The 15,908-nt window shown below is 37.2% G+C and overlaps 1 pseudogene; it reads right to left on the bottom strand.

Moving 5' to 3' along the window:
• Positions 1-5,526: 5,526 nt before the first annotated feature.
• LOC119809249 overlaps positions 5,527-15,908 on the bottom strand; it is a 151,005-nt pseudogene continuing 140,623 nt past the window's right edge.

Raw genomic sequence — 15,908 nt, 5'->3', positions numbered from 1 at the left:
CGTAAAAGGTGAAGTTTCTCTGAATTCCCTCTCTAATTCTCTTTTTTTGTGTATAGGAGGGCTACTGATATTTTTGAGTTGATCTTGTAACCTGCCACATCACTGAAGGTATTTATTAGCTGTAGGAATTCCTCGGTAGAATTTTTGGGGTCACTAATGTGCACTATCATATCATCTGCAAATAATGAAAGTTTAACTTCTTCCTTTCCAATTTAAATCCCCTTGATCTTATGTTGTCTTATTGCTATTGCTAGAACTTTAAGAACTATGTTGAAGAGATATGGTGAGAGTGGACAGCGTTGTCTTGTTCCTGATTTTGTGGAATGGCTTTTAGTTTCTCTCCATGTATTTTGATGTTAGCTGTTGGCTTGCTATATATTGCTTTTATTATTTTTAGGTATGATCATTGTATCCCTAACCTCTCCAAAACCTTTATCATAAAGGGGTGTTGAATTTTGTCAAATGCTTTTTCAGCATCTAATAAAATGATCATATAGTTTTTTCCTTCAGTTTATTTATGTGATGGATTACATTGATAGATTTTTGTATGTTGAACCAGCCCTGCATCTCTGAGATGAAGCCGACTTGATCATAATGGATACTTTTTATTGTGTTCTTGGATTCTGTTGGCCAGAATTTTATTGAGAATTTTTGCATCGATATTCATGAGTGAGGGTGGTGTCTAATAATCTTTCTTGGTTGAGTCTTTGTGTGGCTTTGGAATCAGGGTATCTGTAGCTTCATAAAAAGTGTTTGGCAATGACTTTTCTGATTCTATTATGTGAAACACATTAAGGAGTATAGGTATCTGCTCTTCTTGGAAGTTCTGATAAAATTCTGCATTAAAACCATCAGGTCCTGGGTTGGTTTTTTTTTTTTTTTTTTTTTTTTTTTTTTTTTTTTTTTTTTTGGTTGGGAGGTTTTTATGACATCTTCTATTTCCTCACGACTTATAGGTCTATTTAAATTGTTCACCTAGTCTTGATTTAATTTTGGTAAGTGGTACTTATCTAGAAACAAGTCCATTTCTTTTAAATTTTCCAACTTTGTGGCATATATGCTTTTGCAGTAAGACATAATGATTCTCTGAATTTCCTCAGTGTCTGTTGTTATGTCCCCCTTTTCATTTCTGATCTTGTTAATTTGCATGTTCTCTCTCTGCCTTTTGATTAGTTTGGATAAAGGTTAGTCAATCTTGTTGATTTTCTCAAAGAACCAGCTCTTTGTTACATTGATTCTTTGGATTGTTTTCTGTGTTTCTATTTTGTTGTTTTCAGCCTTCAGTTTGATTATTTCCAGTCTTCTACTCCTCCTGGGTGTGTCTGCTTCTTTTCTTTTCTAGAACTTTCAGCTGTGCTGTTAAGTCACCAATGTGAGCTTTCTCCATTTTTTTTAATGTGGGCACTTAGAGCTTTCCTCTTAGCACTGCTTTCATAGTGTTCCATAGGTTTGGGTATGTTGTGTCTTTATTTGCATTGAATTCAAGGAGGACTTTAATTTCTTTATTTCTTCCCTCACCCAGGGGTGGATCCGTAGTTGACTGTTCAATTTCTAAGAGTTCGTAGGCTTTCTGGGGGTAGAATTATTGTTGAATTCTAACTTTATTTCATGGTGATCTGTTAAGACACAGGTGGTTACTAATTTTTTTTGTATCTGTGGAAGTTTGCTTTGTTACCGAGTATGTGGTCAATTTTCGAAAAGGTTCCATGAGCTGCAGAGAAGAAGGTATATTCTTTCCTATTTGGGTGGAATGTTCCATAGATGTCTGTTAAGTCCATTTGATTTATTACCTCCCTTAATTCTCTTATTTCTCTGTTGGTTTCTGTCTGATTGACCTGTTCATTGGTGAGAGAGGAGTATTGAAGTCTCGTACTATTAGTGTTTGGGGTTTGATTGCTGCCTTGAGTTCTAGTAATTTTTCTTTTACATAAGTAGGTGCTTTTATATTAGGGGCATAGATATTCAGGTTTAAGACTTCACCCTGAACGATTGTTCCTGTTATAAAGTGTCCTTCTCTATCTCTTCCTATTGATTTTAGTTTGAAGTCAATTTTATTAGGAATTAGTATAGCCACACCTGCTTGTTTCTTAGGTCCATTTGATTGAAAAACCTTTTCCCAACCCTTTACTCTGAATAGTTGTCTGTCTTTGTGGTTGAGGTGTGTTTTTTTTTGTAAATAGCAGAATGTTGGATCCTGTTTTTGTATTTAATATCTTAACCTGTGCCTTTTTGTAGGTAAATTGAGTCCATTGATATTAAGTGATATTAATGACCAGTGGTTTTTAACTCCGGTTATTTTTTTTCCTTTTTTGGTGGTAGAGTTTGTGTGTTTCCCTTCTTTGAGTTGTGCTGTTGAATGGTCACTAGATGTCTGAGTTATTGTGGGCATTGTTGGACTCCTTTGTAGATGGAGCTGCGGGCTGTGTCCCGCCACCTGGCTAGCTTTACCCAAAATAATTACACGGAAACTGTATTCATTTAAATACTGCCTGGCCCGTTATCTGTAGCTTCTTATTGGTTGATTCTCATATCTTGCTTTAACCCATATTTAGTAATCTGTGTAGCACCACGAGGGGTGGCTTACCAGGAGAGATCTTAACCTGCATCCATCTCGGAGAGAAGCGACTGCCTGAAGCATCTCCCCAACTCCTGCTACCAGCATTCTGTTCTGTCTACTCCGCCTACCTAATTTTCTGTTCACTTAAAGGGCCAAGGCAGTTTTCTTTATTAATTAACCAATGAAAGTAACATAGACAGATAACTCTCCTCCATCACTCCTTAGTTTGTGATTTTCCTTCTATTACTTTCTCTAAGGCTGGATTTGTGGCTACGTATTGTTTAAATTTGTTTTTATCTTGGAATATTTTGTTTTCTCCATTGATGGTGAATGAAGGCTTGGCTGGGTATAGCAGTCTGGGCTTGCATCCATGGTCTCTAAGTTTCTGCAGCACATCTATCCAAGACCTTCTGGTTTTCATGGTTTCCATAGAGAAGTCAGGTGTAAGTCTGATCGGTTTACCATTATAAGTTACTTGACATTTTTCCTTTGCAGCTCTTAATATTCTTTCTTTATTCTATATGTTTTGTGTTTTGATTATTATATGGCAAGGGGATTTTTTTTCTTTTGATCCAGTCTATTTGGTGTTCTGTATGCTTATTGAACCTTCATAGGAATATCCTTCTTTAGGTTGGAAAAGTTTTCTTCTATGATTTTGTTGAATATATTTTGGACCATTGAGCTGTAATTCTTCTCCTTCTTCTACCCCTATTATTCTTAGGTTTGGTCTTTTTATTGTGTCCCAGATTTCCTGGATATTTTCTGATGAGAATTTGTTGGATTTGCTGTTTTCTTTGATCAGTGCATTTATTTTTTCTATGGTGTCTTCAGCATCTGAGATTCTTTCTTCTAACTCTTTTATTCTGTTGGTTATGCTTGTCTCTGTTGTCTCTGTTCATTTACCTAGATCTTCCATATCCAGCCAACCCTCAGTTTGTGTTTTCTTCCTTACCTCCATTTCAGTTTTCAAGTCTTGAACTGTTTCCATTATCTGTTTGGTTGGTTTTTCTTGGTTTCCTAGGGTATCTTTAATGATTTACTCATTTCTTCAAACTTTTGTTATTCTTCTCATCCATTTCTTTAAGGGAGTTTTTTCACATCCAGTTTAAGGGATTCTATCACTTTCATAATGTCAATTTTTTTCTACTTCTTCTAGATTAGGGTGTTCAAGTCTTCCTGTTGCATGTTTGCTGGGTTCTCGTGTTACCATGTTGTTTTTCAGGTTGTTGGAAGAATTCTTGCTTTGGTGGCTGTCCTTCTCTTCTTTCAAATGCTCTCTGATGGCTCCTCTGTTACAGGATCAGGGCCCCTTGCTGGCCAGGGACCTCGCAGACAAAAAGCCTGAATTTATTTTTAAAACGACTTTTTAAATTAAAAAACTGAAGACTTTGAACATCCAAAATAGGGAGTCAGAGGAATGGCTGCTTACTACATAGTGTGTTCCATCAATGTGTGTTCCAGTCATTAGCTTTTGGAGAAAGTTCCAGGGAACTTAAATGTAGGTTCACCTCTTCACTTCTCATTTTTCAGATACAGAAAGGTTGATTAATTTCTTCTGTAGTCACAGAAAGCTTCTCTTTCTGAGAAGACTCAAATTTTCTCCTTGTTGTACAGCCTGGAGGGGTAGGTTCTAGCTCTGTTGATCTCATTCAGCAGAGACTAAAGTCTGCTATAAACCTCCTTGAGTGATGTGCTCTTCTTTTGCCCTCAAAACTCAGGGCTTTGAGTAAAACTTACCTTCCTTAGGTTTCTAAAGCAATGACTCACAGCTGACAAATACTGACCTCACCTTCCAGTTTTCTTTCTTTTCTTTTTAAAATTTATTTGTTTCTGTTTTGTGCACATTGGTGTTTTGTCATGGGTGTTGAATACCCTGAAACTGGAATTATGGACAGGTATAAGCTGCCATGTGAGTTCCAGGAAGTGAACCCAGGTCCTCTTGAAGAGCAGTCAGTGCTCTAAACTACTGAGCAATCTCTCTAGCCCCAATTTTCCCATTTTCTAAGAACAGTGTTTGGTTTTATGTCCAGAGGTTGTCTAACCGCCATTAAGTTTTACAGTCTTAATCATCTATCTAGTTTCTCAGACAATTTATTACTTTGAAAAATCTGGACAGATGGGCTATCACAACTAATGTGTGTCTAGGCAATGGGATATTAAGCAAGGGCAAAATCTGTTGTAGGAGTTCTCTGGTAGAGTTTAACTTCCTTACTGATCAGGGAAATGCAAATAAAAACAACTTTGAGATACCATCTTATACCTGTCAAAATAGCTAAAATCAAAAACACCAATGATAACCTATGCCTTTAATAGACAGTAAGTATAATAAAAAACTTATAAGCCATGTAAAAATAAAAAATACACCAAGACTCTGTATTATGTATATTATTGTGTTTCTTTGATTGTTTTTTACTGTAGAGATATAGATATTTGATTCTGGGGACTGCTAAGTGAAACAAACATCAGATAACCATGCCTCTGGTGGGTTGACAATTGAACACTAGTTGCCACCCACTTCTCATGGTCTGTGACACATATATACTTATGCTAGTATTTTAAATGATTATTTTCTGTTAGCACATTCTCCAACTTTTAATGTTCTGTTTTATCTTTAACATCATAGGTTTCATTTGTATTCTGAATTTTAACAAATAAAATTATTTGAAAATGTACATTGTAGAATGTATCTTTAACTTCTGACCCACCTTGCCAGTGCCTGAAACATGTGTAAAATTTGTATTTGAGAGCTTTCCTTTTGCTTTTATTTCCATTGCCCTTAGTGATCCTTTGCCTGTAGTGACTACCTCTATATGACAGATACTAGGCCTTTACAGTTCTCTATGTATCATAATACACCTCAGCCTCTCTTCTGATTTTTTTGATGGGTCTTAATTGTTTACTGGGCATGAAATTTTACAAACATTATGTGTATTAGCGATAACAGTGGAGTTGGAGAGTAATGTGCTTTCTCACACAATAGTGTGGTGGAACTTGTTCCCCTTTCCAAACTATGGCTCTTGTGGGCAGCAGATGTCAGCCCACGCATCTGTATTTGTGAATTGGTGTGGTGATACACTGGGTTCCAGGATTCCTTTGGATGACTTTACAGAATGAATCAATGAGGATAACCTCCAAGAATCTGTATTTGGAAACTTCACCAATATAGTAAGAATTCAGAACTCTCAAAGCCCCACAATGGCGTTCTTCTCTCTCCTTATCAACAGGCTGAATGCTTCTGGCAAACTTTAGCTGATTACTACCATGATGAACAGGCTTGCTGTAAGTCACACCCTTAGGAATTGGGCACTTGTAGCCACTACACCTCTGTACACAAATTCTGTATATGACATAACCTTGCTGGTCCTTGTACCCCAGCTTTCATGCGTTATCAGGCTGGGTTGAATGCAGCGCAGAGAGGTGGAGATACTGCCAACGGTGGATCCTCAGAGGAAAGCACATCACCTTGGATTGCTTCTTCCTCCATTGCTCCTTCTGTGTTTTTATTCATCCATTTTGCCTCAACTGATGGCAGCCACTGGATGAAAAAAAGCCTGATTTTTTTTTTAGTCTTCTTTGAACTAGACCAGAAGACATAGAGGCTTCTGTTGACTACTCTCCAGTACTTGTTCTTTACCATAACGTCTTAGGAATATTATGCAGTGTACATCTTTGATTGCATTATTCCCTTGATTAAATAACCACAGAGCTTCATCACTGTCTTCCAAATAAAACCTAATTAACATTAAGGTTTTGCTTCAATTTTCTCCACTTCCTTTTAATGTGTTTCCTCCTAATGTGCTCCAGGTGTCCTGCTAAATCATCAGTATTTTCCTATCTTGTCCAAGCAACTGTGCATTGGTTAGTTTTTGTTCCTGTATCTATGCACCTGGAATTACTGTCCCTCATTAACCCATGTTAAGGTCCAATCTCCCATTTAAGGTTAGCAATTTTTTTCTCAAATCTTTTATTCCAAATGTATGTTATTTATAGACATTGTATACTGTGCAGTCTGCAAGCTTACTGGAAAAATGACTACTGTGATTTAACTGATATAGTCTAACCTTGTGCTGTGGACACATTAGTCTTTTGGTAAGTGTACTGACTCCAAATGAGATTAGCAGATAAAAGGAAAATGTGTTTGATTATTCAAATTGGATGATTTTCTGCTTTCTTTATTGACTCTCAAAACTGTTTTCCAAATTTGTTTAAAAAGTAATATTTCCATATGGGATTTCTTTATATGTTTCATTTTGGTACATTTTCCCTTTCCTCTTTTAGTCTCCTCTTCTGCACTGTACCAGATGCCCCATTACCCCTTCCATGTTGTTCTACTGTCTTCCTCATCTCTTTTTTAAGGTTGTTTTTATGTAGTCCTTATGTTTATCTTGTTTATATTGACCCCAGTATCCAAGTCTTTATTCATTCATTCCACTTGTGTAAACATACATCCCAGTCAGAGGCTAGAATCTGCATGTGAGGAAGAATATTGTCTTCTAAGCCAGGTTATCTCACTTAACATAATGTTTTCCCTTTGTGTTCAATTTCTGATAATTAAATTTCTTTATGGGCAAATAAAATTTCACTGTATATATATGTTCCGCATTTCTTCCTCTCTCTTTAATTGAAAGTAGATTTTTTTTCATATAATATATTCTGATGATGGTTTCTCCTCCACAGCTCCTCCCATATTTTCCCCAATTTCCCACCCACCTAAATCCACACCTTTTCTTCTCTATCTTATTATAATACAAATAGGCATCTAAAATATAAAATAAGATACAATAAAAAGAAATTAGAATAGGACAAACAAATAAACAACAATGCCTCCTACCCCCAAAAGCACAAGAGAGTCATAAAGAAATACACATAGAAAACCCATAAAAACAAAATCAGAAACTATAATATACACGCGAAAGATCTGCAAACTTAAACAAATAATAAGACCCAGGCAAAGCATTGTGAGACAAACAAACTTCAAAAATGCCATTGAATTCATTTTGTTTTGTCTGTCTACCGTTGGCCATAGTGCCTGCCTTTATGTTTATCTTGTATAGCCAGTGAAATCCCATTGAAGAGAATTTTTCCATCGAGAGCGATTATAACTTGGAAATAGTTTCTGAATTAGGAGTACAGATTTTTGTTGATTTCACATTTCAGCACTGGGACTCCGGTTTGTGCAGACCTGTAAGAACCTGTATGTGCTGCCACAGTTTCCAGGTTCATATGTACACTGGATCCTTCTGTGTTTAGAATGATTTGTTTCCTTGCTGTCCTCTCTCTATTATGACTTTTACAGTCTTTCTACCTCCTCTCTCACAGACTTTCCTAAGCATGGGGTGGGGGGAATTTGATGGAGACATTAGGACTGAGTATTCCAAGGCAAAATTCCTGCACATTATCAAGTTATGGGTCTCTCTAGTTTTCCTATCTACTGCATAATGATTTCTGAGAAAGATACTGATCTATGACTGTGTCAGAATGTTATTAGGAGTCATTTTATTGCAGAACAGTAGTATTTAGTTTCCCCCTAGGTCTATGGCCTCTCTAATCTTAGGTTCATGGCCACCTGGACAGTGTCAGGTATGGGTTCCATATTATGGAGTGGGGCTTAATACTAGTCAGACAGTGGTTGGTTACTGTATCAACCCTTGTGCTACTATTGTGCCTACATATCACCAGGCAAGTCACCATTGTGTATTGCAGGGTTTATATCTGGGTTGTTGTTTATTTTTATCCATATATAGTGTGTTAAGTGACTTCTAGTATCACAAACACTAGTTAGTAATGGTGAAGGCTTTAAGTAGGAACCCGGTGGGCTTCTCCATGTTCAGTGAATGTTGTCTTCAGTAGTAGGGTATTATCATCACTTAGTGGAGAGTACCCGATGGCTTTGGTAATAGATTGTGTTGTTTGAGAGTTTCCATGGGTATACTTTGGCCAAAAACTTAGATGTAATGCATTCCTGCTACTGGGGGTTTGATTTTGTGGTGTCAGATGTCTAGTTGGGACTTTATCTTCCCTGTAATTTTGTGATTCCAATTTAGATTTATTTCATATATGTATATATTTTAAGAAGCTTATACTTTATTAAGTTTATATGATCCCCCAAATGGCACTTAGTTTCAGCTGTCACTCTCTTCTATATTTCTCCCTTACACCCCTCTTCCTCTTTCTTCTCTATAGCATCCTCCTTTTCCAGGCCAGTCCCCACATTCATTCATAATAATACAGTCTGCTTCCTCTTCTTAGAGATATTCTTCCATCCCCCTCAGTCATTTACTCTATACCCAACCACTGTGCTTACATGAATTATGCTCTGGTGATCCAAGACTTGGCAGTTTGAATGTAATTGGCCTAGTATAGGCTTCTGACATGTGGTTACTAGAAAAGGAACAAGATTATAGTGGAAAAATACAAAATGTACAATTTGAGGAGAAAGTAGAACCAGGAAGTAGATTGGTGCTAAATCCTGTGGTCAAAGAGATAAACATATTAAGACTTAAAGTGAGTAGTGACTTCAGGGTGAGATTCCACCCAGCTAAGTTTCCAACTTGTGAAACGGAATTTGAAAAAAGGCTTAGAGCCAGGTGTGGTAGCACATCCCTTTGATCCCATCACTAGGAAGGCAGAGGCTATCATATTTCTGAGTTTGCAGTCAGTCTGGTCTACAGTTCAGCTTAGGCATTGAAGGAAGCCATCAGAAACAGAAAGCTGATGAATATGTAATTGAACAAAAGGTCATGTTACAATCTCAGTAAGCATAAGAATTTGGCAGTTTGAAGCCTGCATTTCCTAGGAGAACCCAAAATGTTAGATAGAGATGTCAGTACCATGGGATCCCTTCCCAGGAAAACTGCTAACAAGGAGTGGAACTAGACTGAAAGAAGCATGATACATTCAACAAAAGTGAAAGGAGTTGGAGATCTGAAGAATGTTTTGATATAAGACATGGACAATGGCACTGGATTTGGCTCCGACTACATATTCTGGCTTTTGGGGTGGGGGGGGGCTAGCCTGATTGGATGCTCACCTTCCTAGACCTGGATGGATGGGGGAGGAACGTGGACTTCCCATAGGGCAGGGAACCTTTATTGCTATTCGGAACAGGAGAGGGAAGGGAGTGGAGGAGGGAGGGTGAGGTAAATGAGAGGTGGGAGGAGGCGAAAATTTTTAATAAAGAAAAAAAAAGACATGGAGATACAAAGTTTGGAGTTTGCCCAGCTGGTTTTTGGTCTTGCTTTGTTCCAGTATTTCCTCACTGTGCTCCCTTCCCTACATTTTGGAATGGTTAATGTATATCCTGTGTCAAAATATGTTGGAAGTATATGATACATTTTTAACTTTGAATGTGACTGCTCTTTTCCCCTGTCCTGAAAATCTGCTTAAGATTAAATAGAGGAGATTTAGGTTAATGGCATTGGAAGATCTATAATGAAAAGGAGCAAGCTGAGCAATGAGAAAATAGAAAATGTACAGTTTGAGGACAATAGGAGCACTAGGAAGTCCAGTGCTCAAGGAGATAAAAATGTAAAGAGAACCCTGATGTCAAATGAAATAAAAGGATTGATAACAATAGGACAAGACCCCAACCAGTTGAGCTTTCAATTTGTAGTAAGGAAATAAAGAAAACCTTAACCAACTTCAACAGAAAGCTGATGCAAATGTAATTCAAGAAGGGAGGCAGCTGGGCGGTGGTGGCGCACGCCTTTAATCCCAGCACTCCGGAGGCAGAAGCAGGCGGATCTCTGAGTTCGAGGCCAGCCTGGTCTACAAGAGCTAGTTCCAGGACAGGCTCTAGAAACTACAGGAAAACCCTGTCTCGAAAAACCAAAAAAAAAAAAAAAAAAAAAAAAAGAGGCAAATTCTATGCTTAGTAAACAGCAAAATTTGGAAGATTCAGCAACTTGGTTCTGGTTTTATAGTAAAAAATACAATAAAAGTGTTGTAGAATCTCCCTCCTTGGCTTAGGAAATCCACCAAGGCCAGGCATGTGTCAGAAGTGCCCCTGTGAGGAGTCCCAGAGAAGTTGTGTGAAGTTGTGAAGGTGAAGTCTTGGTTCTATTGGAGACTCCAAGGTATTGGAGATGCCAAAGAAATGAGATACCTACCCAGGAAAACAACAGACTGGGTGTGAAACCAGTCCAAGAGAAAGAAATATGTTGTAACCACCAAAGCTGAAAGAAGTTTTGGAAATCTGAAGAGCACTTGATATCAAATAGATGTAAAATTTAGAATTTGAATTTAAAGTTTTTTCCTGGGAAGGTTTGAACTTACATTGTTTTAGTATTTCTTCGTTAAGTTTCCTTCCCTCCCTTACTTTATGGAATGCTAATATATATATAATATATATATGTGTGTGTGTGTGTGTGTATGTATGTATACATATATATATATATATATATATATATATATATATATATGTATACATTTTATAGAAGACTGCAGTTAAGAGATTGCCATGAGATTCAGAAGAGATGTTGAACTTTGGATTTTTAAATAATTTTAAGACTAGGATAGATTACAAGAATTTTAAAAGTTGAACTGAATGAATTTTTGCAATATGATATGGTTTTAAACCTATGATGTAGTGGCTTGAATAATAACATCCCCCAAAGACTCATATTTGAGTTCTTAGTCACCAGAGAGTGGTATTATTTGGGAACACTAGAAGTATAAAGAGGCATGGCCTTGTTAAAGGAAATGTGTCACAAGGGGTGGCCCTTGGGATTTCAAAAGTCTATGCCAAGTTCAGAGTCTCTCTCTGCTTACCGTAAGTAGTTCTTAGCTAATGCTCCAGTGTCTGCATTCATTCTGCCATGCTTCTTACCATGATGATAATGTGCTAAAATCTCTGAATTTATGAGCAACCCCACAAGAAAATCCTTTCTCTTGTAATAATTGCCTTGTTCAATGGTTTCTACTCACTGCAATAGAATGGTGACTAAGGCTCATATGAGGGTGGAAGTTGTTTTTTCAAGTTCTATATTGGAAATTTGACAGGAATTACAATTAGATTGCTTTTAGTAAAATACCATTTTCACTGTTAATGCTACTGAAATGTGAGCATGGGACATCTTTCCATCTTTTAAAATTTTCTGTAATTTATTTATTTAATGTCTTATATATTTTATTATACAAGTCTTTCCATTGCTTGGTTAGAGGTACTCAAAATTTTGTTTGTGGGAAGAAGGCTAAAAGGAAGAAGGCTAATATTATTAATATTATGTGAACACTTTCTTGTAGTCTGTTTATGTGGTGGGTTACAACCATCCTTGCACCTCTGGGATGAAGACTTCTTAATCATGGTGGATGATCTTTTTTATGTGTTCTTGGATTCAACTTTCAAGTGTTTTATTGAAAATTATTGCATCTATGTTCATAAGGGAAATTGGTCTACAATTCTCTTATTTTGTTGTTGTTGGGTATTTTTGTGGTTCTCCTATTAGGGCAATTTTTGTGGACTCATATTAAGAAACAAGTAACATTCCTTCTGTTTCTATTTTGTGTAATAATTTCATGAGTAATTTTAGGAATAATTTCAATTCTTTGAAAGCCTCATTAAATTTTGAGCTGACTCCATTTGTTCATGGACTTTTCTTGTTATTCTTAGAAAACTTTTAGTGGAGCTTGCACTCAGAATCCCCCCCCCCCCATCCTCCCCTCTTCGGGGCCATAAAATTCCCCAGCTCAGCCTGTTTGGGCACTGGGACCAGGTAGTGAGCTCAATCAGGTGGGAGTTCCTTTGTTTTAATAGCTTGCCTGCAGCAAGGTAGGCCCTTTGTCTGTGAACTCTCTGGCCAACAAGGAGACCTGATTTTTGACCAGAAGATCCATCACTGGGGTGAGTAAGTGCCTGACCCACGGCAGCCACCCTGAGATGGAACACAGACATTCCTCAACCCCCTATACTTCCTGGTCTTCCTGCAGGGGCTACTCTCCCCAGCTACTGCCTCTCACTTCCTATCATATCCCAGCTTGCACCCAGTAAACCTCTCCCTTCTTCCTCCCCTCTTCAAGACCATAAAAGCCACCAGCTCAGCCTGTTTGGGTGCTGGGACCTGGTAGTGAGTGCAACCAGGCTGGCCAGAGTTCCTTTGTTTCAATAGCCTGCCTGCAGCAAGGTAGGCCTTTTGCCTGCCAGCTCCCTGGCCAGCAAGGAGAATTGAATCTGTAAAAGAAGATCCATAGGGGATTAGTCAGAGGAAGAGATGGGCAGGTACCAATGCAAGAATTCCTCTAACAATTTGAAAAACAACATGAAAGCATCAGAACCCAGCGAACTTACAACAGGAGGACTTGAACACCTTAATCAAGAAGAAGTAGAAAAAACTGACTTTATGAAAGTGATAGAGTCCCTTAAGCAGGAGGTGAAAAACTCCCTTATAGAAATGGATGAGAAGAATAACAAAAGGTTTGAAGAACTGAGTAAATTCATAAATGATATCCTAGGAAACCAAGGAAAAACAATCAAACAGATAATGGAAACAGTGCATGAATTGAAAACTGAAATGGAGGCAAGGAAGAAAACACAAACCAAGGTCCAGCTGGATATGGTAAATCTATGTAAATGAATAGAGACTACAGAAACAAGCATAACCAACAGAATATAAGAGATAGAAGAAAGAATCTCAGATTCTGAAGACACCAGAGAGAAAGTAACACTGATCAAAACAAAAACGCCAGCAAATCCAACAAATTCTCATCAAAAAAGTGACACAGAGACTCATTAATTATGAAAACTTGGCTTATAACCTAGACTTGTTCCTAAATAGCTCTTATAACTTTAACCCATTTATATTAATCTATGTTTTACCACATGACTTTTTACCTTTCATTCATTCTGTATGTAAGGCTCCCTCTGTTCCCATTGACTATCCTTCTTGCCTAACTATTGACTATTCAGCTCTTCATTAAAACAATCCCAGCAATAAATTTCCATAAGTGTACAAATATCCACATAGTATCACACAGCAAAACAGAATAATTTTTCCAGGAAGCAAATAAGGTAGAATTCTAGCACTCAACTGGATTTTTTTCCCCATTTTTACTACATCCTGGTACTATCTCCCATAGAATGACTCTAGCACATTCAGGATGGATCTTCATCAGTAAACCAGCAATGGAAATGTCTTCACAGATACATTCTCATCAATCTTCTAGGTAAGTTTAAATTCAATCTTACTGACGGTTTATGTTATAAATCAAATAAAGTTGATGTAATTTAAGTTTACCATGATGTAATTCAAACACATTTTATAAAGGTGCAAAAGAATCAAGGGATGAAAGTACATAGGTATTGAGAGTGAATTCAGACATCTTGTGTGGCATATTGCTGGGAAGTCCACTTTGCCACTCAATCATTATTTTCTGTTTTGAGTATCTAACAATTAACACTAGTAACATGGCCAAATGAGGTGGCTTGATCTGGACAAGAAAATGCAATTTATTTGAATGGTTTCCAAGGTATAGAGTTAAAAGTGGCTGCTACACCCCACTGGACATTTATGTAAATTCTAGGAATCTGAACTTCAGCTTTGTTGCTTTTGTGGTGAGTACTTAAGGCATCTACCCAGTACCAACCACACTTCCTCTATTTTAAAAAGAGTAAATATAACTTATCTATCTCAAATTCACTAAACTTCCATTCAGGGGTCAAATCTAAAATGTCACTCTTATCAGTCCTATTATTTTTAAGAAAAAATAATGCTGAGAAGCAGAGAAGAAAGATTTCCCCCATAATTAAAAACTTTTCAAGTCCCTTAAAGTGTCCAAATAAATCTTTTTATTTTCTTTTAAAAAAGTATTTTCTATTTTTCTCACTAAAAATGGAGGAGATAGCTAATTAAAATGTATTAGAAATACATGGCACGTAAATTTGCATTCTACAATCCAGAAATAGTCCTATACTTCCCATACAATGAAAAAAAGATGTGTTTCAAAATTCCTTGTGAGAGAGAAAAGGAAAATAAGAGTTTGTGAGAACTCTCATGGAAATAGTATTTAATCAAATGCAGAAAATGAAGGAATAAATTTAATCCATAAGCCATAATAAGGAAGCACGCTAATGTTGAATTTTAATCCTGTTACATGGGGAAAAGTGCATGGTAAGCTGGAAATTATTGTAATTACCCACACTGGTGATTTATAGACTGACCAAAAATTAATGAGGCCAGTTACTCCTTCACTTGTAATAGAAGATTTTTAAGTCATTTGTAGAAAATAGTAGATGATTACATAAGAAGAATCCAATGTTTAAAATAAAACAATGCATAGACTAAGATGTGTAAGAAAATAAGGAGAAAGGAATAGAGAAAGGAGAATGACACTGAATTTGTTTTGAAATTTTGGAAGTCTTTAAGATACTCTCTCCTTTATAAAAATTTAAGACCCCATTGTTATTTGTAGAACCTTTTGCTCCATTGTTGCTCATTTAGCAGGGTGTTTAAGACTGCATTAGAAAATACATCATGACTGATGCTTTAGCCTCCAGCATTGATCATTTATTGAGATGGACTCTCTTTTTATCTATTTACTTCTATGATTATGCAATATAGTGGCTAACACTAATTGTCAACTTGACAGGAACTTTAGTCACCTAGGAGGCATGTCTGTGAGTGAGTTTCTAGACTGGGTTAATTGAGGTAAGAAGACTTGCATCCATCTATTTTTCCTTCTTTTATTACTCCCTTCCTCTTTATCTCCCCCCTCCCTCCACGCCTCTCTTCCTCCCTCCTTCTCTTCCTTCCTTCCTTATTGTTTTGTTTTGATTGAGACAGGGTTTCTTGGTGTTGCATTGGCTTTCCTAGAACTTGCTCTGTAAACAAGACTCACCTTGAACTCACAGAGATCTACCTGCTTCTAGCTCCTGAGTGCTGGGATTAAATGTGTGTGCCACCACCACTCAGTGACCTGCATCATTTGTATTGCTGGGTTCTCAGTCTGAATAAAAAAAATGTGAGCACCAGTATTTATGAGGCATTTTGTCAAATAACAAGAAAAATAACTAATACAGAAAAATGGTATATAGCAATGGGGACATGACTGTGATAAATTTGAACACAGGATATTTGATTTGTAATAGACTGTTTTCTCATAAATATATCCTGATTATAGTTTCTCCTCCCTCTACTCCTCCCTGATGGAGGACACTCATTGGCTAATAAAGAAACTACCTGGCCCATTTGATTGGCCAGCCCTTAGGTGGGCAGATTAGACAGAACAGAATGCTGGGAAAGGAAGTTAATAAATCGCCATCACCTCTGCTCTCTGAGCCAGACTGCCTTGCCTCTCCTCAGGGAGAGAGATGCGATGAAGCCAGCCACCAGGTCAGACATGCTAAATCTTTCCCGGT

Source organism: Arvicola amphibius, chromosome 3, assembly GCF_903992535.2.
Source record: "Arvicola amphibius chromosome 3, mArvAmp1.2, whole genome shotgun sequence".
Classification (NCBI taxonomy): Eukaryota; Metazoa; Chordata; class Mammalia; order Rodentia; family Cricetidae; genus Arvicola; species Arvicola amphibius.
The sequence above is the reverse complement of the archived record's forward strand: the minus strand, read 5'-3'. Positions and strand labels throughout refer to the sequence as shown.